At 41.4% G+C, this 25,805-nt stretch overlaps 1 protein-coding gene across 5 annotated transcripts in view; it reads left to right on the top strand.

Moving 5' to 3' along the window:
• The first annotated feature begins 6,576 nt into the window (after positions 1-6,576).
• OSBPL6 (oxysterol binding protein-like 6) overlaps positions 6,577-25,805 on the top strand; it is a 154,824-nt gene continuing 135,595 nt past the window's right edge. For 3 of the 5 annotated variants that reach the window (XM_010859762.1, XM_010859766.1, XM_010859760.1), the window contains exon 1: positions 6,577-6,744. The gene's annotated coding sequence lies outside the window, so the exon portion shown is untranslated. Of the gene's footprint in view, positions 6,745-17,923; positions 17,970-25,805 lie in introns of all 5 variants that reach the window. The other 2 variants (XM_010859761.1, XM_010859767.1) reach the window with 2 other exon arrangements.

Raw genomic sequence — 25,805 nt, 5'->3', positions numbered from 1 at the left:
AGGGGCTCTGACAACCTCGAGGGGTGGGGTGGGGAGGGAGATGGGAGGGAGTTTCAAAGGGAGGAGATGTATATATACTTATGGCTGATTCACATTGAGGTTTGACAGAAAACAGCAAAATTCTGTAAAGCAATTATCCTTCAATAAAAAATAAATTTCTTAAAAAAAATACTTAACTGAGAACCAGTCATATAATAAGCACATAATAAAAGTTATTGTTATTTCTGTACCACTATCCTTGGTAATCATTTCCACAGGCCCATTCATACTTCTCAAACAGTGTCCTAATTTTGATTCAGTAATTGATCACCCTACCCATTGGTTCAATAATTGATCACATAGTTCCTTATACATACTAGGCACTTAGAAAACAATTATTGAATAAATGATGTGACAGCAATGGATTACAGTTGCTTCTTACTTTTTTCTTTTTACTTTAGGGACCTAATTCTATGACCATGGGCATGGCTTGTGATTAAATATTTAATCCATTTTGATTTGATACTTTAAATGTACTAGTGACATTCTGCATGGATACATACTCATGGCAGAAGTTTATATTTAAGGCAATTAAGCGCATAAAGCACAGATAGGCTTTTTACTCCAGAAATTGTTACTTCATACTGTGTATTGGTCATTTTAAGTTTTATTTTGTGCCTTTAAAAAACATGTCTGATAAAATTGTGCCAAATTAACATGATTGCCTTGGATAAGAGTAGCTTTCAGATGATTTTAAAATATATCTTATGAAAGAGTGATTGAGAAGCTATCTTTTAAAGTAGGTTAGATATGGAAAATGTGCGTTCCCTATAAGAAAAGGGAACGCTTAAGTCTTAATCTTTCGCAGCTAAGACTCCGCGTTTTACTTGCCTGTGTAACAGCATTTGACTCTTCTAATCTCATTTGACAAAGTACCTGCCTGTTCTTTCTTTCCTGAGCAGCTGTCTAGCTCAGCAGCCGCGTTCCAGTAAAATGTAATCTCACTTCCCACATCACTCCTGGCTTCACGGTCTGCTCTCCTCTCTCCTCCCTTTCGCCGGGAATCAGCGGATGTGGATGACGTCATTTTTTCCTTCGGCCGTCTGGCTGGTGTTAAATGTCGCCCTGCCCGAAGTCAAGAGTGACGAGCCTGCTTCTTTAGCGGTTTTTGCTCCTATTTCAATCGGTGGAAGTTTGGAATGAACAAAAAATTTGAATCATGGAAATTTAGTTAAAAGCAAACAAAAATCAACCCAGGGGTCAGAGTTGAATGAATTAGAAGTTCCTGTAACCTGAGACCATAAACCAGTGGCTCATGGAAACAGTGATTGGTACCATCTTGTGAGGTTTTTCAAAATGCTCCTAGTTGGCCACAATGGAAGTAGGATGTTAATGCCATAAGTTTTTATCAAAGAGATGTTACATGAGCTCACTTAATCATCTAAGCCCTGTCTTAAACATTAAAAAAAAAAACCTATCATTTTAAGGTTTTTCTATACTTACAGCTGAGAAACAATATATACAATATATAGACACATAAAGCCTTCAAAAATGTACTTGCATTTTCAGATATAAAATTTATTTATAAATAAATAATAAATAATATTATATATTTTAGAACTATATAAATATACATATGGGGCTTCCCAGGTGGTACTAGTAGTAAAGAACCTGCCTCCCAGGGCAGGTAGACATAAGAGACCCTGGTTCACTCCCTGGGTCGGGAAGATCCCTTGCAGAAGGACATGGCAGCCCACTCCAGTATTCTTGCCTAGAGAATCCCATGGACAGAGGAGCCTGGTGGGCTTTGGTCCATGGGGTCACAAGGAGTAGAACATGACTGAAGTGACTTAGCACCCTTGTAATGTTATATAAGTATATAATTTATAAGCTATATAAAATTGATAACATAAAAATTTATAAAATCTACTACCCTGTGTAGCTGGTACATTTCAAAGACTTCTTCGCTTTCTCAGGATATAAATTGCTCTACTGGAAAATGAGCATTGTTCACAGTTCTTAGAGAGGACCTATGTATCCATCTCCTTGGTTTGCTCCTTGGCAGGGAATGGACTGTGTCTGGAAGTGAGTGTGTGTGCATGTGCGTGCGTGTGCATGTGTGTGTGTTAGTCGCTCAGTTGTATCCAGCTCTTCATGACCCCATGGACTGTAACCCACCAGGCTCCTTTGTCCATGGGATTCTCCAGGCAAGAATACTGGAATGGGTTGCCATTTCCTTCTCCAGGAAGTGAGTAAAAGGGTGGGAATGACTCCTTCAAAGGAGGCTGGACAACCTTTACCTGATGTAGCTACTAACCTAGATCTTAAGAATGAAATGCCACATGTGTTACACTTCTGTTTCATATTATCCCAGCATTTACTTAACATTTCTACCTGGAGATACCACAGATATCTTTAACTTTTTAACAGTTTGGTCAAAACCAGCCTTACTCATTGGCTAAGCCTGGGCCTCTGTCCTCGTGTGAGATAGCTCCCCATTCAGTTAGTTGCTCCAGTCAGAAACCAGGGATCTTGTTTGCTGCCTCAATCGCTCACTGCTCTCCTGCACCCTTATTGAGCAATCCTATCCATTCATCTCCGAAATATATCCCAAGCTCATCTTCTTCTCCCATTTCCATTGCCATAGCTTCCCCATTTCTTATCCTTCTCCATCCATTCTTTAAAAAATACAAGTCCCATTCTGTCTGTACCCTGTTTGAAGCATTTCACTGCCTTCTGTTGCACTAGGAAGAGAAAACGACAAAGCAAAATGCAGATCCTTTGTTTGGCTCTGAATATTTGGTTCCTACCTAGGAGCATCACTTCATTTCACTCCCTCCTGTCCTGGCATACTCTGCTCAAGCTCCACTGGTCTCTTTTCGGGTCTGTAGTATGCCCAGCTCTTTCTTGCCTCAGAACCTTTGCACATGCTGTTCTTTTAGCTAGAGTTTCCCCTCCCACTTTGACCTTCAGTTTTTAGCTTAAATTGCTAATTCCTCCAAGAAGCCATCTTCTCCTCTCGAGTTGAATTCAGTCCCTGTTACTTATTTCTCATAGTACCATATCTTTTCCTTCTAGTATTTAATGTTTATAATCATATGCTTAGCTGTTTAATTTTTTAATCTCTCTCCCCCATCAGACCATAAGTCCATGAGAAAAAGGTCTATTTGGTGTATCACCATATCCCTGATCCCTAACATTGTCTGGCATGTAATAGAGGCTTAATATATTGCATAAGTGGCCAAGTGAATGTCTTCAATAAAAAGAGGATAATAATAACCTCACATTGCTAACATTTCCCCCTTAGAGGTAGAAAGTTGATGGCTCTCTTGAATTAAAGGCATTCAGTAGCTGGTGCTACTGCTTCTGTATGCTCTTAGAGTTTCATGTGATTATGAATATCCTGGTATTTCTATTCAAAGAGAGACTACCACTTATGCTTATTTCATGGTTCCTGACACTTGGTTAACAATTTAATTTTAAATCACTACTGAGATTTGCCTCGAATGGAAAAAATAATTTTATCCAGGTTGTTTAAAATGTATGAGCCTTACTGTACTGCGTAGAACAGCAAAAATAATTTGCTGCTTTGGTTGTGAAATAAAAATTTATTTCTCTGCATGTGTTATTTCTTCCCCCTACCTCGTGTAAGTAACAGATCCAGTATTATCTCCATAATAAGATTTTGATTGAATGGTAGGTAAGGCTCTAGCCTAAGCCATATTAAAACGTACTTTTCCAGAGTATGCTTCGTTTCAGGGCTAAAGGGGATGCAAATGGGAAGTGACATGATGGATTTGACTGCAGCAACTTCTTACTTGGTGATTTGGCAGAACTAGAGCGTGTCTTCCACTCCCTGTGGGTTTCTGCCACTTGAGGGGCTGTGTGGAGGAGTGCCTGTCTCCTTGATCAGCCGGGAGGTAGTGGTTGAATTTTCTCTAGATGTCTTTTCTAGATCCATTGGCTGAGTATGCTTGGAATATGATTGCTTACTGTTTTTGTCTTAATTAAAAAAAAATCGTTGTAACATATGGAAGGCTTTTCATAATTGCACTTCTGCTAATTTGAAAATGCTGTTACAAAGCACTTTCTGTTGTTTGCTAGGAGTCTTACTAAAAACTCAGGCTGGGAACTGAGTTTAGGGATGGTGGTGTCCTTGTGTAGCCCTGAGGGACGTGGAAAACAACGCAGTCTCACACTGTCGTGAGGAGCAGGCTAGTGTTAGTCCAAGTCAGTGCGTGGTGACCTGGGTACAAAATACTCTGTTAAACCCTGTGTGGAATGCACAGAGGTTGAACTAATCCTCCTTTAGTGAGAAATAAGTATACATGGAATAATAAAAGCCAACGATTTATCCCTGGGGCTGTTCTGTCTTTTAAGGTACATCTGCATACATGCCGAGTTTTGAGGCCTTGAAGCGATCCTATGAAGTAGGTGGGGAGTGTGTGTGACTCACAGGGTTCTGCCTAGTTTACTGATGGCAAAACTGAGCTTCAGATGATTTACGACATGTTCGTGGGTATATAGGTGGTAAGTGGCAGGACCAGCACACAAAGCCGTGTCTTAGGCTCTAAGCTCCCAGCCTAAAATTCCATAGAACAGGCCTATAGGAGTTCAAAGAAGGGGAACATGTTCATATGCCCGGGCACCCTGCACAGACCCCGTCCTCCTTGCTCTCACAGGTTTGGAAGAGACCTCAAAGCCTCCGTCTAGACCCTGACCCCTTCCTCTCTTGCTCTACCAGTTCTGTCCTCTTTTGGTGTTTCTATAGTTCTGACCAGAAGGGGGTGACAGGATGAGATGGTTGCATGGCATCACTGACTCAATGGACGTGAGTTTAGGCAAGCTCCGGGAGATGGTGAAGGACAGGGAAACCTGGCGTGCTGCAGTCCATGGGGTCGCAAAGAGTCAGACACGACCGAGCGACTGAACAACAGTAATGGTTCTGCCCTTTCCACTGGTTCTCTCCTGTCTGTCTTCTCCAAGTTTTTCTCTTGATCCAGCTTCCCCTTCCTGTCACCATCCTCTGCCTCCCTTCTTCCCCCAACTGCGAGAGCATGTCCAAAATCTCCTGTGTGAATGCCATTCACCCTTCAGCCTGAAAATTCCTTATCAGTAAGATCTCCAGCGGTGTCTGCGTTCTCGTCTCGGCCCTTCCTCTCTTTGGTCTGCATGGAGACTGCCTCAGTGGGCCAGCCGCCGTTTTCTGAGGGTCTCCTCTTGCGGTTTGAACTCAGGGCGCCTGCTGCAGCTCTGTCTTCCAGTGCTCTTCCTCTCCTCTACCCCTTAAGTATTGACACTGAAGGTCTGGGTATCAAGTTGTCCTCTGAGGCATAAGAACCGAGTTATCCACAGCCATCTCTTCACGTCCAGCGGCTGCCCCTATCAACCAAAAGATGACCATCTCTAGCGTCTCCAGTTCCTGTGCTCTCCTGGGGTTCTGATCTCCACATATCATACCACACGATGCCCAGAATGGAGCAGAAATTCTTTCCATCTATTATGGAATCCTTCCCCCGTTTCCCCAAAATAGCAGCCTTGGTGGCATCTTTATGTGGGGTTATCGGGAAACCCTGATACTCTTTTCTTAGAATTATTTATTATGGCCTCGTAATTAGCCTCCCCTTTCAGTCTCGCCCCACTCCAGACAGTCTTCCATTCTGCTTCTAGAGTTACTTTCCTCTCAATTTAGTCTGATTATATCACTCTCCTGATGAAAGGTCCCTGACTCCTATTTGTCTTCCCTACAGGGCAGGAGCCAGTTCCTTTCAAGTGTCTAGCAACTGGGCCTTGAATGCAGTAGACACTCAAAAATATTTGTTGAGTGAATAAATTTGGTTCCAATCTCGTCTGTCGATTTTCTCTCTCTGTAACTTGTCCCTGTGCTGTTGTGTATCCAACTTCTCACCATTTCCCAAACGTCTCCACTTCTTGACTATTTCCTGCTTTTGTTGGCTTTATTCTTCTGTCCCACTTATTACATTTCAACTCAATCAAACCTGTTTTCTCTTGGGCATCTTGTAAGTTATTTTTCTGTTCTGAAGAAAGCATCCTTTGTCTTTTTCTTTTATTGTCTTTGTTGATTTCAATCAACTCTCATTGCATCTCTTCCTTTTCTGTTCTTTGTCTACTTCTGTTGTTAATTTTTGTATTTCTGATTCTAAGTGTTTTTAATTCTCCAAGTGCTTGTGTGAGAATATTTAATTCAGTTTGAAATGTTGTGTTATGGTTTTCTTCTGTTTCATGATTTTTGGTGGGGAGAATTTTCAGCAGCTGTTTGATTTTGTGCTGATATTTTTCTGTTCCTGGGCATTTCATGAATGTTTCCTGGTTCAGGAGCGCTCGTTTCTGTCAGAGGTGCAGTTTCTTTAAGGGTCGATGGTGGTGCTGGTGGATGGAGAGGATCTGGGGTGTGCAGTATCCTCAATTTCTCCTTCTAATATCCTTCACCATCCTGGCACCACTCCTTGCTTTACTTCTTTCTCTTCTAGAAGCACTAATTTTCTGGGTCCTGGGTCTTTCTCACCTTTAAGCCCTTTCTTGACATGTAGCAAGTGCTGAGAACTACCAGGTTTCAGGCCTGAGTGTGGTGTGTGGGCTGTTAGTGCAGGACTGTCCTTCCCTTTCTGGGGGGTGATTCTGCTTGAACTTCATCTCCGTGTCCCTTTTCTCCTGTTCACAGGGCTTCCCTGCTCTTCACACGCCCTGGATTGTAGCAGCAGCAGGAGCTGAGTTGGAAGTCGGTGTTTATTTCTCCACTCACAGGTAGTTTGAAGCTTGTGGTATTCCCTGTTCCTAATAATGCTGAATGGTTTGGATCTTATGATGATATTTGCCCTCTTATTGATTCTGTGGTCTTTCGAGAAGGGTGTTAGCGTGATTTGAGTCCATGCAGCTGTTATTGTCCTCCAAACCTGAAGGTTCCTGCTAGGAAAGTTTTATTCTCCCCAGTTTTAGATAAGAAAACTAAGAAAAGCGAAATTACTTAGCCAAGGTTGCATGGATACCATGTACTGGAAGAAAAGGAGACCTGGCTCTTTTGCTTCTATCAGAAAGCATTTAATCCCCTGTTGCGAAGCCTATTTATGTAATTTTTCTTGATAAATTTTGAGTGCTATGGGGAAGTGAAAGTCCTCTAAAAATGTTTAACGTTTCTTTAAAATAAATTTCAGGTTTGGTTGTGGGTGTGATGGTATGTAAATATGTACAAACTGGAAGTTTGTGTGACTTTCTCTTTTTACAATGAAACGAATCTTTTTCTATGATTTTCTCTCAGTGTGTGTTGTTGAAGATCAACAAAGAATATCATCCAATTCATGACCCTGATGTCAGTTGTTTTATGGTTAGAAAAGAACAGCATGGTTCTATTTCATGAAAGAAGGCTCAGGAAGTACTGCTGTCTGTCCCTGCAACAGTGTCTGGTTCCTTTTCCTGCAAGGAGGAGAATGGAGATGTTTGTGTCTTCAGTCCCAGTGTTTCTCCTGAGCTTTGGTTTGGGGATTTGAAGACAAAGAGTGTCAGATATTTTTAAGGAAGAGTAAAAATTACCTGGCTTGTTTCATGTTCTTCCTATACAAGTAGCATCTACTCATGCTATATCTGAAAAATAAAAAAGTACAAAGAAAGAAAAAAATCACCTAAAATCTTACTATCCAGAATTAACTTTACTTTTCTGGTATTGTTTGCCCTGCTGTTTTGTGTTTTTTTTTTCTATTATGTATTTTTTTAAAAACAAAACATTGTGCATGCTAGTTTGTAGCCTACTTTTTTGAGGTACCAATAAAATGTGAACATTTTCCCAATAAGTCATCTATGACCTGACGTTTATTAGCTGTACATGTATTTTCTTACATAGATGTGCCACACTTTACCTAATCGGTGTGCTATTGTTGATTTAGGTTGTTTTAGGTCTTTTTTGATCTTTATAGCATTATAGTGAATGTTTTGGCAAATGTATGTTTGTATATATTTCTGATATATAAGGAGTTACTGATTCTCCTGTAAGATTGACTGTCGTTTTTCGGTTTGAAGAAATAGGTAAATGTATAGAACCTTTTTATGTCTGTTGCCTTTCCTTCAACTTTTCAACCTTTGTTTTGTGTTTGAGTTTAGGGAACTCCCTACAGGCTCATTCCTTGACTCTGTTTTTCTTCCTCTGGACTCACTTTTGCATCAAATACTTCTGTTTTCTACAACTTCAGGTGCCATCTTTATGCTGTTGATACCCAGATGCTGACCTGTTAGCAAATTTATAAGTAAATCTTCAAATGCTATTATGAAGTCTCCAACTAGATGCCTGATTCATAATCTCACAGCAGCATACCCAAGCCCTGAACATGCAGGATCCTTTCCACTATCTCCCACCAGGAGAGTTGTGAGCTGTAGAGCCCCGCTATCTACCTGCCTATTGGACATTTTACTAAGGTTGCCGATAAGACATTTCAAGCACAGAATAATAACCATAGCTGCTAATCTTTTACTGAGATTATTGTTTACCATGCTAAGTGTTTCACTTTATACGCATCAGTTTTTTTATCGCAACCGTCACGAAGTTGGTACATAATTCCTGTTTTACAGATGATGAACAAAGAAGCACAGAAGCTTGCAGAGAAGCCAGTAAATCTTACTGTGCTCTTTACAGATATGCTGTGTGGTTTACAAAGTGGAATTCTTGATGCTTCACCCTACAGTATCTTCCAAAAGTATTTCTTATCTTGGTAAATGGTGCGCTACCTACCAAGGAGCTCATGCTAGCAAATCAAGAGACATCCTTGGTACCTCTTTGTCCCTCATTTGTCAGTATATCCCCTGTTGATCATGCCTTCCAGATATACCTTGATTAATGCCTCTGTTCTGCACACTATTGCACGCCTCCCCGCCACCCCTTCCCAAAGCAGACCTCCATCGTCTCCTGGGCCTCTGCTCCTACCCCTCAGGACCAGTCCTCACACATGGATGGTCTCTTCCTCCCCTGTTCATGGCCTCCCATTGTACTTAGAATGAGTAGAAGTCACTGCTCTGATTTAGAAGGGGTTGCTCCTCTTCCCAGCCTCACTCTCACCTCTCTTGACTGAGCCAGACCTTCTCGTCCTTAGGGCTTCTGCACCTGCTCGTCCTTCTGCCGGAAATACTCCTCAGCTCCCTTCTTCACCTGAGCAACTCCTGCTCCTCCTCCTAGTTTCGTTTTAAATGTTCTTCAGTGGAGCCAAAGCCTTCTCAGATCCCTTGATAAAAATGATGAGTCCCCCTTATATTCTCACACTCCTGCTCCTCACCCTCACAATGCTGAACACAGTTTATACCCTCATAGTCTTAGACTCGCTTATAATGTAATTTTAGACTCTGAGGGATTATCTATCTGCTATCTTCCTCCTTGTGCCACTCCACCTATCAATGCCCTGAGAAGACTGGGCTGTTTTTGTTCCCTTTTGAACCTGAGTACAAATCCTGGCAGATAGGAGACATTCTTCAAATATTTGAATAAAAAAAGAAGAATATTGGAGCTTCCCTGGTGGCTCAGGTGGTGACGAGTCTGCCTGCAGTGCAGGAGACCCAGGGTTTGATCCCTGGGTCGGGAAGATCCCCTGGAGAATTCCATGGACAGAGGAGCCTGGTGGGCTGTAGTCCATGGGGTCTCAAAGGGTCGGCCATGACTGAGCGACTAACACTTCACTTCCAGCATATTGAGCTCCGGCCACCCCTGAAGTGAGATGAGCTGGGTGTCTCTCCCTCCAGGGGTGTGGGTGTGTATTTGTTCCTCTTGTTTGTCCAGGGGGAGCCCAGGGACTTAAGGCCCAGGACATACATTTAGACCAACAAGGGGAAGGGAGGGGTGGCCTCAGGGAGTGAAAGACGGTCCATAATGGAGGAGGCAGAACTGAAGGAGGGCGAAAGAGCCTCAGCTCTGCTTCCATCCCAGTGGGAGAGCCCCTTTTGATCCCCCACAGGGGTTGAAGGATTGAATTAGACCCAGTTTTTAAAGTTTTTATTTGGTAAGTCATCTACTCTGTCAATACCGTAAAGCCAAACTTAGCAACAGTTACTATGGTTTTTTTTTTCTTCTTCTTCTTCCTGCTTCTCTCAACTAGAGGAATATCTGTGTTTAATTTTCTGTGGCATAAAATTTCAGTAACCGTGAGTGTGTCATGTCTGCTTACAAGGGCTTTCTGTGGGAGCAGAAAGAAGATTGCAAGGGGCCCTTCGTGGTTGATAACTGTGGAGAAGGTGGCATTCAGCGAAGCCCTCTCAAAAACCATAGTATGTCCTCTGGCCATCAAGTCTGTCCTTCAGAGCATCTGTGTGGAGATCTTTTAAGGCTCCCGGTAGTCTCGGTTTTGAAGATAGTTGTTCTTTCTGATCACACACTCTTCCTGCCTAAAGCAGTGAAACCACAGAACTATGTTGATTTAGATTCTAAATCTCTGTAACAGTGACAGTACCCTCAGAGGCGCCAGCGCCAAATGGAGACAATTTCTGTATTCCTGTTTGACTGCATTTCCCTCATCAGACTACAGATACTGGTGGCAGCAGCCGTCCTACACGTGTGCTTATCACTGTGTAATTTCGTCTCCTGAAATGCTGGACTCTGGGCAGGAAGAAATGTGTTTTCTCATACTTCTGTGCCTGTGTGTTTATCCTTTGGATCCTTAAGAATATCTGAGACTGAGGAGTGGTGTTCCATTGAAACTACAGTTAACTGTATGAGCTACTACACCAAAAACGTTCCCTGGGCACTTGAGAGGTTGCAAAGGCTGAGTTCTTGATTATGCTGGAAATAACTCCTGCATTGGAAAGCTACCATCCATTTTTAGAAAATTGTTGCCCAAAAGATGTAGAGCCTGGAATACTGTCACTTCATTTCTCTTTTTTAAATGTGGGATTAATGTTAGTCATTTACAACTGGGATTGGCAAAGTTTACGGAAGAGGCAGATAGTATATATTAAGGATTTCGTGAGCCATGCAGTCTGTTGCCAACCACTCTGCTGTCGTCGTGGGAAAGCAGCCGTAGATACTACACAGATACATGGGCATGGCCGTAGGTCAATAAAACTTTCATTGCAAAATAAGCAGAGGGCAAGATTTGACCCATGGGCCATAGTCTGCTGCTATAATTAGCATAATTGCCCAAATCAAAGAGAAGGAAATGGCAACCCACTCAAGTATTCTTGCCTGGAGAATCTTGTGGACAGAGGATCCTGGTGGGCTGCTGTCCATGGGGTTGCATGGAGTTGGACACGACTGAAGCGACTTAGCATGCATGCATGCATGCATTGGAGAGGGAAATGGCGACCCACTCCAGTATTCTTGCCTGGAGAATCCCGGAGACAGAGGAGCCTGGTGGGCTGCTGTCTATGGGGTCGCACAGAGTCGGACACGACTGAAACGACTTAGCAGCAGCAGCAGCCCAAATCTAAACAGTTAAAGCAGGAGAAATAATTTGAGTGAAACAAAACATAAGAGCTTTTTTGCTCTCATATGTTCAGTGCCTAAACTCAGACTTTCGAGAGGAGCTCAAGGGTCTTTGTTAAACAACTATGACCAAGTTAGATGCCATCAGTATCATAGATACCAACATTGGTTACTTGATCAAGGCCGTTTGAGTAAAACTAAATTTGTATGTACAGAGATCCTTAATTCCTACTTACTCCTTATGGTTAATGCTAATACTGTAGACTGGCTTTCAGATCAGATCAGATCAGATCAGTCACTCAGTCGTGTCCAACTCTTTGCGACCCCATGAATTGCAGCACGCCAGGCCTCCCTGTCCATCACCAACTCCCGGAGTTCACTGAGACTCACATCCATCGAGTCGGTGATGCCATCCAGCCATCTCATCCTCTGCCTTTAGTCAGCATGAATTAGACGCCTGCTATTTGTTCCCTTCCTGACTTGAAGAGTTCATGGCATATCTCTATCTTAGAATAATTTGGGATCTTTACTAAAATAATATGAGTTTTTGGTAAGCAGTACATCCTGTGTGATTACCATGTGTGATCATGGCCCCTGATGTGATCAGTATGAGGGAGCACTATTTTCTCTGTAACCCCTGAGCATTTCTGATGTGGACTGTGGACAGAATCTGTAGAAGGTAGCAAATATTAGAGAACAATGAAATCACTGTATAAGAGGAGACATTACCACTGGTGAGCTGTGCAAAAATAGGTTTCAGAAATTCTTTTGAAAAAGTAGAAATGGATGACAAATTGAGTTGGTTGGTGATTTGCTTTTGTGAAGAAACTTCTTCCAGAAGACATGAGAATCTCAGACATTGATAACTAAATTTGATAAGGGTAAAGGTTTGTTAATAATTCAGTGGTTTACAGGAATTTTAGATCTGGTCCAACCCTTTCCATTTCACAGTTGGGGAAATTGAGGCTATCTGAGTAATAGCACCATACTCATTTTCTTATTTTCTGTATTGTCTACATGCTATATATTCTGAAGAGACAAATTCTGAGTTAGCAAATCAAAAGTGGATATAGCAGTGTTATGTTTTTTATGTGCATTTTTATTTCATCCATCATTGTAGTGGAGGTGGGCCTGACAGTTGCCGTCATTTAGCAAATAGAAATACAGGACTCTGAGTTAAATTTGAACTTCAGACAAGCAAGGGATCATTTTTTAATATAAAAGTAGAGTATTATTACTCAGTGCTCTGTGCTGACCTAAACAGGAAGGAAATCCAAAAAAGAGGGGATATATATATATCCCTATATATATATATAAATCCAAAAAAGAGGGGATATATATATATCCATATATATATACATATATATAGGGCTTCCCTGATGGCTCAGGTGGTAAAGTGTCTGCCTGCAATGCGGGAGACCTGGGTTCGATCCCTGGCTTGGGAAGATCCCCTGGAGAAGGAAATAGCAACCCACTTCAGTACTCTTGTCTGGAAAATCCCGTGGACGGAGGAGCCTGGTAGGCTACAGACCATGGGGTCACAAAGAGTCGGACACGACTGAGCGACTTCACACACACACACACACACGTATTTTTTTTTATTCACTGTGCTGTACAATAGAAACTGACTTAACAATGTAAAGTGACCATAATCCAGTAAAAATTAATTTTAAAAAGGTGTCATATTAGGACATCCATGGTGGCACAGTGTATAAGAATCTGCCTGCCAACGCAGGGGACATGGGTTCAATCCCTAGTCAAAGAAGATTCCATATGCTGCAGAGCAGCTAAGTCTATGGACCAAAACTACGGCCCCCACACTCTAGGGCCCTCCAGCCACATCTGCTGAGCCTGTGTGCCACAACTACTGAAGCCCGAGTGCCTAGAGTTCATGCTCCACAACAAGAGAAGCCTCTATAATGAGAAGCCCACACACCGCAGTGAAGAGTAGCCCCCACTCGCCGCAACTAGAGAAAGCCCTTCCAAACAACGAAGACCCAGTGAAGCCAAAAAAAAAGAACACAGTCTTTTTTCTTTTAAAGTGTAATATTAAATGCAATATTTGAGATACACTAAATGATTAATTGTTTCAAATTTAACTAGATGTCCTATATTTTATTTGGCAACTCTGAGAGCACACAAGATGAAAATTGAGAAAGGCTAGCTGTGATGGCTACCAGAATTGGCCAGTTTGCAAATCCTAGCACCGACCTCCGGAGAAGGCAATGGCACCCCACTCCAGTACTCTTGCCTGGAAAATCCCATGGATGGAGGAGCCTGGTGGGCTGTGGTCCATGGGGTCGCTAAGAGTCGGACTCGACTGGGCGACTTCACTTTCACTTTTCAGTTTCATGCATTGAAGAAGGAAATGGCAACCCACTCCAGTGTTCTTGCCTGGAGAATCCCAGGGACAGGGGAGCCTGGTGGGAGGCCGTTTATGGGGTCGCACAGAGTTGGACACTACTGAAGTGACTTAGCAGCAGCAGCACAGCACCGACCTCGGGAGCTTATTAAAAGATTCTAGTTTCCAGGCCCATACCAGAGTCTGAATCAGTAGGACTGGGATGTGGTTCAAGTATTAATACTGCTAACAGTGTCCCCAGGTGATTTTGCAGAGCTTTGGGGGCTGCTGTTTTGTACTGTTCACTCACTGGTGTTCTCTGGAACGTAAGTCTTCAGGGAGGTAGCTCTGTCTATGGTCTTGACACCGTTACCCTCCGCTGGCTGAAACTCTGTAAGGGCTTTGCTCCATTTACTGGGTGGTTGCTACTGTGGAGGTTGTCTTGAGGCTTACTTACCAAATTACTCAGGCCCTCACCTTCATTTCCTTCATTCACAGTGTGATATCAGGGCCTGGGTTTAGGGGAAAAGTGGGGACAGATTTGATAAAACGAACTCATTTGGAGAAGGGAGATAACAGAGGAAGGGATCAGCCTAAAATCCTGTAGAGCTTCCTTTCAAACACCCTGTTCTCACTAAATTCCTCTGTTTTCCCACTTGTCAGTGTTTCCTTCTAAATGATAGAACTTCAGTTAAAAATGACATCTGTGGAAGTCATCTGGCCTAAAATCCTTGGAATGAATCCATTCAAGTTTTGGATTTCACATCATCCTGTGGTTTGACCTTGATGTCTGTGATTTCTCTGCTACAAGAGGCGGCAGTCAGGATCTGGGATAAACAGTTGAGAAGTGGAGCTCCTTGATTCAGTGGGCCACACGGCCAGTTACATAGTTCTGTGGACCTTGGGAACCTTTTCTCTTTGGCAGAAAAGCTGTACGGCCCTGTGATGTTTTAGAGGGAAAAAAAAAGTAAAAAGCCGGTGTTTAGAGAAAGCAGCATAGCCTCTTAGGGGAAAGATCCCTCTCACGGATAGGAGGTGTCAAACTGTAAGAGGAAATATGAACTTAGAACCTAACTCTAACTAGGACGTGAAGGTTTTGCTAACAGGGTGATAGCCTGAGTGAGGGTTTTAGCCTCAAGCTTTGCTTTTTCGTGAATTGACCAGTTCTTTAACTGAGATACTGTGTAATGTTCTTTACCTTAACAAAGGAATAAGAAACGGACAGTTTCAGTCATGCTTTTGTTAAGTAAGTTCATAAGCAGCAGTTCAGATGGTCTTCCTTGGGCCATCCTAAAACTCAGGGGTTGGCAGGGTTGACTGGCACTTTTTAGGGATGTCATGGACAAAATGGCCATGGCATTTGAGGCCATCTGAGGAGTGCACTGGGTCATTCATGCAGAACCAAAGGCCACAGGAAGAGCTGAACCAAAAGGAACATGTTCCCCTAACCCAGATTTTAAAAGACATGGGCACAGTACAAGTGGGCACTTGGTATGCACAGCTATCATTTGAAGATAAAATTAATGCAAAAGAATTTATCCAAGTGATTTATTAAAGTATATTTTGAACAAGAATGTGCTTATTTAAAACATTGCTTTGACATGCTTATTTAATTTGAAACTTGGCCCCATGACAGCACACAACCCTAGCCTGTTGTTCTTTCAGGGTACATCTGACTCTTGGAGATTAGACTGGGATATTAGAATAGAACCACGCCTGGAAAGCACACACAGTCTCTCTCTCCCCTGTCCTCTTTCTTTGAGTTGTATTTTGTGATAGTTGTAAGGTTAGCCTAATAGGTTTAAATAAATAAATAAAATAAATGGAGCCCAGATGTCCACTGAGCTTCCTTGAGTTGAGCCTTAAGATTGGAGAGCCAGATGTTTAGCTTACAAAGTATAATCAATTTGCCTTAAGAATTTAATGTTTCTTATCTCTAATGTTGTGACTTTTATATGAACATTGTTTTGGATGGCCAAGCTCAGTGGATTTTGTAAGAATAGATTCTCAATTTTGATCATGTGAATTATACCATCATTTAAAATCCTAAACCATCTTCCTTCTGTCGTCTGGTTTTAGGCATCTTCTTTCAGCCATCAAGTTGATATGTACACAAGACACTCAGACTTTTCCTAAAGGCCTAAATTTTTGCACTATTATGCAAAATAAGTCATATAGTATATTCTGTGACCAAATATGATAACATTTGTGTTATCCATATATAACATAAATAATATTTATGTTATCCATATTTTATACTTAACCACCTTTATTATGGTTTTTTTCAGGTAAGAATTAATGGAAAATGAGTGGATATACCTCGTGTTACTACTGAAAGAAATATATTAATGATCTCTTCAGACATTCTAGGATGGAATGTAGTTTATTAGTAATTACAAATCTTCATTATTATTGATTTTATATATTTGTATATTACTTGCAGTTTAGAAGTTTTATATCCATTGCCTTCCATGATACTTAGCAACATTCCAGGGTTGTTTTGAGTGAGGTGGGCACCACTCCTTATCTCCAGCTTATAGATTAATAAAATGAGGTTCAGAAAAAATCCAGAGACCCATAGCTACGAAGTAGTGGGAGGAGATGAAAGTTCTAGCTTTTTTTTTTTTTTTAAAGACTTTTCTCTTGGAATGTTTCAAACATGTACAAAATAAACAGAATAGTATGGTGGATCCCCATGTACCCATCACCCAACCTCAACAATGATCAATATACTGCCATCTTATATCATCTATACCTTTACCAGCTCTTACCCCCACATGCTAGTGGTTTTCATAGTTTTTAAAGTAAGGTCTACATACACTGCTCTGCTGAGTCGCTTCAGTCGTGTCGGACTCTGCGCGACCCCATAGACGGTAGCCCACCAGGCTCCCCCGTCCCTGGGGTTCTCCAGGCAAGAATGCTGGAGTGGGTTGCCATTTCCTTCTTCAATGCATGAAAGTAAGAAGTGAAAGTGAGGTCGCTCAGTCGTGTCTGACTCTTCGCGACCCCATGGACTGCAGCCCACCAGGCTCCTCCATTCATGGGATTTTCCAGGCAAGAGTACTGGAGTGGGGTGCCATTGCCTTCTCCAGTTTACCAACTTAGTCATTTGCTTTTAAGGCATGCATCCTCACCCCTTAGGCCCTCAACCAATTTCTCCTAATGTATTTGCTTACATGTTCTTGGCACCCTCTTGCTCAAACTCCATTTGAGGTTGTGCTGATTTTTTAAGGTCAAGTACTGATAATTGTAAGATCCAGAAAGTCATTTACTTGTCTCGTCATTTTTAATTAGATTACTTAATGGTTCAGTTTTGCTAATTAAGTAGAAGAGAAATGATCAAAATAGTGGTTCCATTACTATATGCAGATCTTGCTTTTCGTTTCGTTTTATTTAAAAGAATTCAGTGAAGATTCAAAAGTAGAATTAGATCCAAATGTGTTTTTCTTCTGTAGGGAATTTTCTTTGAATTCTTTAATTCAATTATCTCTATTTTAGGTTAGAAAAGAACAACACAGACCAAAAAAAAAAAAAAGGCAGAATGATTCGTTTAGCTTTTAAGGAGGAAATGTGTAAGAATTTATATAAGGAAATTTCATAAGTAGAACAGTGAACTCAAGGAAGAACTAATTTATAGGTGCCTCTGGCTCCTTTGACTGGCAGTGGTTTCTTTCTCAAAGAAAGCTTATACACTGATGTTGCTGAATGACTTGTAGTTTCTTAAAATGATTGGAAAGAAGAGAGCCTGAAAAGTAAAAATAACTTTGGCTTTATTCCCTCTGCTGTTTAAGTTTGAGTCAATACTGGATGACTTGTTTCCCCAGATTAAACTTTTGAAGTAATCTTAGCAGCCATTGATGGTCATTGCTGAGATCCCATTCATTCATTAGGAGATGTACAATGGTAATCTAACATTTTTCTTCAGTTACTAGCTGGAATAAATTACTAGTTCCTGTAAAGAGAAACTGTTCTGTGTCAAGGTACAGCTTGTAATAGAAAAGCAGGATAAATGCTGACCCTTCCCCTTTATTTACCAGTTTCAAAATGAATTAGTTAGGTATCCTCCTCTAAAGGTGACCAGTGCTTTTTTTTAAAGATCATAATGAACTTTGGAATTTAAATGCATTGATATATTTCAATCCATTTGCAGTAATTATTTCATTTGATGATCAAACTGTCTGATTTTTGTCTAGGGGAGCCTCCTCCAGTTGGCTTCTGAGCTGTATGTATATGATATACGTAAGTGTCCATGCGTGTATGCATCAATATGTCATCTATTTTTCTATCTTTCTGTTTACTTATGATATGGTTCTACTAGTCTTTGATAGCAAGATGTTCCTATCTCATTGTATTTTTTGTTCCCAGACCTGCAATTAGCCATTTCTCCAAGGAGCTCTGGTTCCTTTTAATAGAAATTGTATTTCAGGACACAATATAAACAGTCATGGTGGTGATTGCTACTTGGTTTGTCATTATTTACAGATCTTTTCGGAGGATAAACTTAGAAATTTTTATCTTTACGTAAACTGCTTCATGAGTTTGTACCAATACTTCTAATTCACATTGAAGATTATGAAAAAATGATGATTGGTGGAAAATAATGGGGTGAATAAACAATGACTGTAAGATCATGTAAAAGGCACTAAGGAAATGATTAATGAAATTATGGAAGATAGAACTGCAAAGGGAACTTAAAATAGGCATGGTCTGTTTCTCTACCTACTCCTTTGCCTGTTCATAAAAGCTAAGTTTCAAGCTGTCTGAGTAGAGAAGAGGTTCAGGAAGGTGAAGCTCAAATATTAGTCACTGGCTTTGGCAGGACAGAAATGACTGGAGGCCTCAATGTGAAGTGATTCGTGTGAACTAAAGAGATCAGAAAACAGATGGCAGCAGTTCAAACAGAAAATTTTGTATTGAGCAAATTTCAACTTTAGTTGACCCTCCTGCAACTGTTTTCTCAGTTTGAACTTTTTCTTGGAGAAAGGCTTTTATCTCTAGCAATGAGAAATTTGGTATGGGAAAGCAGGGCAAAGTTAGTTGCCAACAAGCCCCTCACACACATGGTGGTTCTGGATTTTCCTTTTTGGACAAAAGCACACTAGTTTATCATTTTTATCAGATTTCTCCTACTAATCTTAACTTTAATATTGTTTAATATTGTTGCTGCCGTTATTATTTAATGAGAGACAATGTGTAGGACGTTTTGATCTGTGTTTTGTATTTAATATTTAGTATAATATTTAATATTATACTGGGTGGAGGCAAGAAGCCTGGGCTCCAGCGTCCCCAGTTCAGTCTGGAAGGCATATGTATTCATGTACACAATCAATATCTAAAACAAAACTTTTCCTGTATGCAAGGTATCATAATAGAGATGCAAACTTGAGTCAGTTTACTTACTCCATAGGAGGATTCAAAAACTGCGCATACGTGTTTAAAATGCCAGTCTTGAAAGTATGTCTGTTTTCAAATTGCATATCTGCAGTAAATGAAATAAATATCCCCAGCTGTTTGAGCATTAAATTTTCTTTAATGCATGTTGCAAAAGAGAATTGTTTTTGATGGGAAAAAAATGCAAATGTTATCAGCTTTTAAGGTTAGTATCAAAATGTTAGCAAAACTCCATTTCAGTATTAGTATTCAGAATCTGTCTCCAAGGGGAGCATTTCATGAATCAAGGTACATAAATGAAGTGTCATTGTGTTTCGTTAAACTTAATATTCATTTTCAAAGGGGAAACGTTAACATTTTGAAGTAGACAGCAGTGAAATGCAGTGTTTTAAGGATGGGTTTCTTTTTAATGTTTCAACAAAAAATAGCTTAATAGCCTCCTTTCTAGGGCTATGGGATCCAATGGATTAAAGACGGAAGAGGTTGGCCTTCATTAAAATTAGAACTTCTAAGGGCTTCCCTTAGAAGGGAAAAAGCTAAGGGTGGCACAGTGGTAAAGAATCCGCCTGCCAATGCAGGAAATGTTGGTTCAGTCCCTGGGTCAGGAAGATCCCCTGGAGAAGGAAATGGCAACCCACTCCAATATTCTTGTCTGGGAAATCCCACGGACAGAGGAGCCTGGTGGGCTACAAAAGAGGAGCATGGGGTCACAAAAGAATTGGGACACGACTTAGGGAGTAGACAATAGCCACAGCTCTGTGGAAGACAATGCCAAGAGGATGAGCAGACAAATCACAGATTAGGAGAAAATATGTGCAAGATAAATTATTGTTACCCAAAATATGCAAAGAATTCTTTAAAAACTCAATAGTAAGAAAGCGAGCAACTTGATGAACAAAGGAGCCAAAGACCTTAACAGATACCTCCATCAAAGAAGATAAATATACTTCACATCGGTATGTCCTCAGGGGAATGCAAATTAAAACAATGAGATACCTGTTTACACCTACTAGAAGGGCCAAAATCCAAAACATTGATAACACCAAACATTGCTGAGAATGTAGAACAACAGAAACTCTAATTCATTGATGGTGGAAATGCAAAAATGGTTATCTGCCACTTTGGAGGACAGATTGGCAATTTCTTACAAAAGTAAACATACTCTTAACATACAATCCAGCAATCACACTCCTTAGTATTTACCCAAAGGACTTGAAAACATATGTTTACACAAAAGCCTGCATTGGTATGTTTATTGCAGCTTTGTTCATAATTGCCAACACTTGGAAGCAACCAAGCTGTCCTTCAGTAGGTGAATGGATAAATAAACTGGTCTATCCAGACCATGCAGTATCACTCAGCACTAAAAAAGAAATGAGCTATCAAGTCATGAAAAGACACAGAAGAATCTTAGATGCATATTGTTAAGCAAAAGAAGCCAATTTGAAAAGGCTACATAGCGTATGATTCTAACTATATGACATTCTGGAAAAAGCAAAATTATGAAGACAGTAAAAAGATCAATAGTCGTCAAGGTTTGGAAAATGAAGAGGGTTGAACAGGTAGACACAAAGGATTTTTAGAGTGATGAAAATACTCTGTAAGATACTATAATGAAAATAGATAACTTCTAGTCATTAGTTTGGAGAAGGCAATGGCACCCCACTCCAGTACTCTTGCCTGGAAAATCCCATGGATGGAGGAGCCTGGTGGGCTGCAGTCCATGGGATCACGAAGAGTCAGACATGACTGAGCAACTTCACTTTCACTTTTCACTTTCATGCATTGGAGAAGGAAATGGCAGCCCACTCCAGTGTTCTTGCCTGGAGAATCCCAGGGACAGGGGAGCCTGGTAGGCTGCCGTCTATGGGGTCTCACAGAGTCCGACATGACTGAAGTGACTTAGCAGCAGCAGCAGTCATTAGTTATATAGTATAGCTATGTTAGTATAGCTCAGGGGACTCTACTAAGTGCCCTGTGGTGACCTAAATGGGTGTGTGTGCACAGCTGTGTCCTATTCTTTGTGGCCCTATGGACTGGAGCCTGCCAGGCTCCTTTATCCATGGAATTTTCCAGGCAAGAATACTGGAGTGGGTTGCTATTTCCTATTCCAGACCTACCTAAAGGGGAAGGAAATCTCAAAAAAAAAAAAAAAGGAGATATATGTGTACTTATAGCTGATTCAAGGGGCTTCACTGGTAGCTCAGCAGTAAAGAATCTGCCTATAATGCAGAAGACTAGGGTTTGATCCCTGCGTCTGGAAGATCCCCTGGAGAAGGAAATATTTTGTAGATATAGTTGCACATTTATACTGGAAATGGGTACATTTTTTTACCCAGATTTGTTTCCTAACCTTTTCTTTTTTAAAAGCTGGACCATATCTGTTCTGAAATGAGAGCTAGTTCTATAATGGGTTTCTCCAAATACCCAGGTGTTACTGTGATCCTGGACGAAAGGACACAGAGAGTAGTCTGTCAGAGTCGGAAGGAGCTTTGCTGTTATCCAGTTGCCTCACGTCTTCGGTTTATAAATAAAGAAACCAAGCTCAGTGATACTGCTCAGTGACTTGCAAAAGGTGGTGCACTTTGAAGCAGCAGAACTGTGACTAGGAACCCAGACATCCAGCTCCTCGTCACTGTGTTTTCAGCTGTATTGGGATGCTTTCTCTCTCTGACCGAGGGACTCCCACATCTCGGTTAGAAAGATTAAGGGCCTTGCAGAGATACTGAGATAGATATGTGTATGTATTCATCATTCAGAAGAGACAGAAAATTCTCAGTATTTTCTTAAATGATGATGATGAATGTAAACTTGGCTTCAGGATATTAGGAAGCCTCTGACGTTGTAGCTTTTACCTCTTTTGCTAGCCAGAACCACACTAAGTCATGTTCACAACTAAAAAGGGGGGCCTGTGACGTGGTAACGTGGTGTTCAGGGAGCTCTCCAGTGCAGCTGTGGTGCCTCCTTTCATTATGACTCACAGTGCGGCTGTGCGTGGGACACGGTTCTTGCATTTACCTAACTCATGGATGCCAGTTGCTTTCTTCAGTAATATCTTCCAGTATTATTGAGTTTTTGAAATTAACTAGGGAAAGTAAAATCTATAAACATGAAAGAAAGTAAATTAAGTCTTTGAAATTACATGGTCGAAAGCATCTTTCTGTCATATAAATGTCTAAACTGATCATCACATCAACTCTGTGGATTTATAAGACATCATCTCCTTTTAAGACCTTGTAGCAATTCACAAATGTTGATGAATGAGTACTGACCATACTCCTCCTTGCATGTCTTGTGAATTCTGTAAGGATATTGGCAACAGTTTTGGCTCAGAGTAATAAGGGCACATTTCACAGGTAAACTTCTTCCATCGATTCCATGGGAAACAGGACTAATTATATGTAATTGTCAAACTGCGTGACTTTGAACTATATAGAATATGAGGATTCTTTAAACACACAGAATCTCATGCCTTTCAACATGGTAATAATTGTGTTTTAACGTATTCGATCTGCAGGCAGTACTTACTCATAGGTGCATTTGCAAGCTCCACCTCCCCACCCCGCACCTTTATAATAGCATAACCTCCAAGGGGTTCCTGGGCCTTAGGTTGGAAACCACTGATGTAGACTTCCAGGGAGTGTGAAACTCAAAGAAGAGTGTTAACAGTGGGGCACAGTGGGGGTTTTTTTGTTTGTTTGTTTGTTTTTGGCTTTGCTGGATCTTCTTTGCGGCCCAGGCTTTTTCTCTAGTTGCAGCGAGCGGGGGCCAGTCTCCAGTTGGGGTGTGTGGGCTTCTCATTGCAGTGGCTTCTCTTGTTGCAGAGCACAGGCTCTAGGGTGCTTGGGCTTCCGTAGTCGCAGCATGTGGGCTCAGTTGTGGCTCCTGGGTTCTAGAGCACAGGCTCAGTAGCAGGAGTTGTGGCTCCTGGGTTCTAGAGCACAGGCTCAGTAGCTGTGGTGCATGGGCTTAGTTGCTCTGTGACATGTGGGATCTTCCCAGATCAGAGATTGAACCCATGTTTCCTGCATTGGCAGGCAGATTCTTTACCAGCAAGTCACCAGGGAAGCCCAGTATTTTTTTTTTTTTTTTTTTACTTTTTTAGGGTTTTGCACTGATTATTTGATTCCTTTTAAAAAGTGTGTGCATATGTTAAACAACTAAATACAGCTCCCAAATTTTACACAGTGTACTTTAGTTCATGCCATTTTCCACATCCAGGATTGAATAATTGTCCCACAGCTGTATGAGAGGTCATTGACTCTTTTCTGGTGATTTTGACTTAAAAAATGTAGGCCGGCTCTTGTAAGCATAGCACCATTCTAGTGGCAAGTATGAGCGAGATCAGCATGCTCTCCTCTACCGTTGACCTGAATCTGACATGACTGAAGCATGTATGCAGTGGATTGAATGTGTCCTCCTGAAACCCATATGTTGAAACCCTAACCTCAGGTGGGGTCTTTGGGAGATGATTAGCTCATGAGGGTGGAGCCCATATGAAAGGGGTGAAGTGTCCTTCTAAAAGGAATCCCAAAGGGCCCCTCACCCTTCAGCCTTGTGAGGACACAGGGAGAAGATGGTAGCCCATGAACCAGGATGGTTTTTTCCCCACAAGGCACAGAATCTGCCTGCACCTTGATCTTAACCTTTGCAGCCTTCAGACCCTGAGGAATAAAGAAACGTTTGTTGTCTAAGTCCCCCCGTCTGGTATTTTGTTATGCCAGCCCCATGGACGAGGTCAGTGTTCTATAGTTTTAAACCTTTCTCTTCCCTTTTCTTGCTCTTCTCCCCTCCATTACTCTTTTCCTCTCTTTTCATGATTCTTTTTTTTTTTTTTTCCTTCCTCCCTTCCCCACTGTGTTCTACAGATACTAAGCATGTAGCCTTGGGAAGCTTACAGATTAGTGGTTGAAACATGTGCTTCAAAAGAAATCACAGAAATCTCTGACCACAAACTGTGATAAGTGCTGAAGCAAAAATGTGGGTGCTGTGAGAATATGACAGATACAGCCCTGCCTGCGGGATCAGAGAACACTTCCTTGGGGAGCTGACAGTTGGGCTGATTTGGGATTAACTAGATGATAAAGAAAGATGCGTTTTCCAGACAGAGAAAACAGAATGTGCTTAAAGAATTAAGTTGAAGAGCGATAGTTTTGCTGAAGGGGTGTGTGTGTGCATGTGTGTGTGACTCTCTCAGTCATATCCGACTCTTTCCGACCCTATGGACTGTAGCCCGGCAGGCTCCTCTGTCCACTGGGATTCTCCAGGCAAGAATACTGGAGTGGGTTGCCATACCGTCCTCCAGGGGATCTTTCCAATCCAGGGATCAAACCCGAGTCTTTTACGTCTCCTGCATTGGCAGGCGGGTTCTTTACCACTAACGCCAACTGGGAAGCTGAGAGATGAGGCAAGGGCAAATCATACCAAGGTTTGTAGGGTCTGCCTGTTCAGAATTCTGGCTTCAATCCTAAGAGTGGGTCTTAACATGAAATACTTTTGTGTGCCCAAGTGATTCAAGGACCACATTGAGCCCAATGAGCTACTGTTCATATATGTTCATATACTGTATGTTCTCTGACTGTACATAGCACCTTACTGACTGTATGTGTCCACTGGGGCTGCCATCACAGAATGCCACAGACTAGATGGCTTAAAACAGAAACTTATGTTCTCAAAGTTCTGGAGGTTCAAGTTCAACATCAAGATGCCGTCGGGGTTGCCTTCTTGTGAGGACTCTTCCTGGCTTGTAGATGGCTACCTTCTTACTGCATCCTTACATGACTTCTGTAAGTGCTGGGGGTGGGGGCGAGGGAGATCAATATCTAGTGTCTCTTCTTAGACACATGTATCCCATTGCTCATTGCAGCACTATTTACAATAGCTAGAACATGGAAGCAACCTAGATGTCCATTGACAGATGAATGGATAAAGTTGTGGTATATATACACAATGGAATATTACTCAGCTATAAAAAGGAACACATTTGAGTCAGTTCTAATGAGGTGGATGAACCTAGAACCGAAAGATAAATACCATATTCTAACACATATATACAGAATCTAGAAAAACTGTATTGAAGAATTTATTTACAGGGCAACAGTGGAGAAACAGACATAGAGAATAGACTAATGGACATGGGGAGAGGGAGGAGAGGGTGAGATGTATGGAAAGAGTGACATGGAAACTTACATTACTAAATATAAAACATATAGCCAATGGAAATTTGCTGTATGGCTCAGGAAACTCAAACAGGGGCTCTGTATCAACCTAGAAGGGTGGGATGGAGAGGGAGATGGGAGGGAGGTTCAAAAGGGAGGGATATATGTATACCTATGGCCGATTCATGGAGAAGGAAATGGCAATCCACTCCAAAACTATTGCCTGGAAAATCTCATGGACAGAGGAGCTTGGTAGGCTACAGTCCATGGGGTCTCAAAGAGTCGGACACGACTGAGCGACTTCACTTTTCATGGCTGATTCGTGTTGAGGCTTGACAGAAAATAGCAAAATTCTGTAAAGCAATTATCCTTCAATAAAAAATAAACTAATTTAAAAAAAATCTAGTGTCTCTTCTTATAAGGACACCAGTCCTGTCAAGTTGGAGCTCACCCTTTGACCTCATTTAACTCTAATTACTGTCCTAAAGGTCCTATCTCCAAACAGAGACATATTGGGCATTAGGGC

This window comes from Bison bison, unplaced genomic scaffold, assembly GCF_000754665.1.
Source record: "Bison bison bison isolate TAMUID 2011002044 unplaced genomic scaffold, Bison_UMD1.0 scf7180017864460, whole genome shotgun sequence".
Lineage (NCBI taxonomy): Eukaryota > Metazoa > Chordata > Mammalia > Artiodactyla > Bovidae > Bison > Bison bison.
This window is presented reverse-complemented; position numbering and strand designations above follow the sequence as displayed.